The sequence below is a fragment of the Vigna unguiculata genome, unplaced genomic scaffold (assembly GCF_037176805.1).
Source record: "Vigna unguiculata cultivar grain cowpea cultivar isolate G323 ecotype 2 unplaced genomic scaffold, ASM3717680v1 ptg000204l, whole genome shotgun sequence".
Classification (NCBI taxonomy): Eukaryota; Viridiplantae; Streptophyta; class Magnoliopsida; order Fabales; family Fabaceae; genus Vigna; species Vigna unguiculata.
Window position 1 is genome coordinate 40,001 of NW_028196841.1, and position 2,500 is coordinate 42,500.

Below are 2,500 nucleotides of genomic sequence, written 5' to 3' on the forward strand. Positions count from 1 at the left end.
TTTGTGAAAAAATGAAATTCGTGGTTTTTGAGGTGTGAGGGTTGGAATGGCCTCCAAATGTCCCCAAATGAATACCATGAAATTCTTGGTGCACGAAAGTTTTGAGTTCGGAGGGTTTTGCACATGGCCAAGTTGGTCGGTGCACCGCGGCATAGCTAGATGGCTTGTGTGGAGTTTTGTGAAAAAATGAAATTCGTGGTTTTTGAGATGTGAGGGTTGGAATGGCCTCCAAATGTCCCCAAATGAATACCATGAAATTCTTGGTGCACGAAAGTTTTGAGTTCGGAGGGTTTTGCACATGGCCAAGTTGGTCGGTGCACCGCGGCATAGCTAGATGGCTTGTGTGGAGTTTTGTGAAAAAATGAAATTCGTGGTTTTTGAGATGTGAGGGTTGGAATGGCCTCCAAATGTCCCCAAATGAATACCATGAAATTCTTGGTGCACGAAAGTTTTGAGTTCGGAGGGTTTTGCACATGGCCAAGTTGGTCGGTGCACCGCGGCATAGCTAGATGGCTTGTGTGGAGTTTTGTGAAAAAATGAAATTCGTGGTTTTTGAGATGTGAGGGTTGGAATGGCCTCCAAATGTCCCCAAATGAATACCATGAAATTCTTGGTGCACGAAAGTTTTGAGTTCGGAGGGTTTTGCACATGGCCAAGGTTGGCGGTGCACCGCGGCATAGCTAAATGGCTTGGTGGGGAGTTTTGTGAAAAAATGAAATTCGTGGTTTTTGAGATGTGAGGGTTGGAATGGCCTCCAAATGCCCCCAAATGAATACCATGAAATTCTTGGTGCACGAAAGTTTTGAGTTCGGAGGGTTTTGCACATGGCCAAGGTTGGCGGTGCACCACGGCATAGCTAGATGGCTTGGTGGGGAGATTTGTGAAAAAATGAAATTCGTGGTTTTTGAGATGTGAGGGTTGGAAAGGCCTCCAAATGCCCCCAAATGAGTACTGTAAAAGTGTTGGTGCACAAAAGTTTTGAATTGGATGCATTTTGCACTTGGCCAAGTTGGTCGGTGCACCGCGACTAGATAGGTTGGTGCCAAAATTTGTCAAATTTAAGACCTTGGCCAAACTGAATGAAATTTTGTGGGGAGGTTCCTGATATTGTTTAGTGGTGGACTGGAAAAAATGAGGTCGAAATTCGAAGTCTACATGTGCTTTTCTATTTTTCCCGATTTTACACATACCCGGTAAGTAAAAAAAATAAAAAAAATAGTTCCCCTTCGAGAAAAATTATGAAATTTGGTGAGCAAGGAGATACCATTATTCTACGAATTACTGCAAAAAATCGCATCAAAATTCGAAGTATAGCCCGAGATATGGACTTATGTCTGCTCAAAAAAAGTGTATCTACTTGTACAATTTTGCCTTTTGCATATTAACCTCTTATAGGGGGGGAGTGCTCCTTGAGCCGGCCAGCTCCACACTGGCAGGTTTTAAAGGGAGCTTGATGAGGCCTCCCCCCTCACGTGGTGCGTGCGTTAGCATGTTTATCATGGCACAACTAGCCTCTTCATAGTTGTTGAGCTTTATTAATACCAACACACGGTCGTCACTGATCGTTGGTTAGCTCGGCAGCTAGTCCCTCGGATATTGTGGAAAGTTATTTTCATGCCTAGCGATGCTTGACCCTGCGTCACTTGATGTTTCCATTTGCTTGCTTGCCCATGGTAGGTGGGGGGTGGACCGTCTTGTGGTGTGGTGTCTTGCGAACGTGAGGGTGTGTGAGTTGTAATCGAGATGCACTTGCTGGCTGGCTCCATGCCTTGCGTATCGAACGGTCAAGCATGCATCTCTTCCATTTTCACCCGTTGCCTTGGGTGATATTGGTTGATCAGTCCCTGTGTTGCCTACCCACTAGACGGTACTTCTGTGGTTGCTTCGAATTCTATCTTTCCATCACGAAGAGGTGTTGGAGGATCCTAATGTCACGCACGTGTTCCATCTAGTGAAACATCTCAGTGATGCACGTGTTGTGGCTAGTTCTTTTGGATGCGGTGCATTATATGAACTCGGGTTTACTTTAGCGACCCAGTCAACATAATTCGGTTGTGTCCCTTGATTGAGACGTTGTCCTTGAACTTGTTGTGAACAATATCGTTCTTCCACAACCCGTCGTCTTGAGTGCGATGGAAGGCAAATAAGATGTGCTTTGGCATGTCATGCACGTACTCGATTGCGGGAAGTGTGAGAAAGTGTTGTTGACAACCCGTGGGAAATGGAATGTGGCAAATCGTGATGAGCTCTTCGTGGATCTGCGAAGAAGACGACCTTTGGGCCTGTTGGAAACGAGGGAGGCGATGTTGAACTGCGAAGAAGATGGACTTTTGGGTTGTTTGAATCAATGGGAGGCCACGCGAGAACTCCGAATACTATGGACTCTTGGGTTGTTGGAAGCAACGGGAGGCCCCGCTAGAACTCCGAATACTACGGACTCTTGGGTTGTTGGAAGCAAGGGGAGGCCCCGCTAGAACTCCGAATACTATGGACTCTTGGG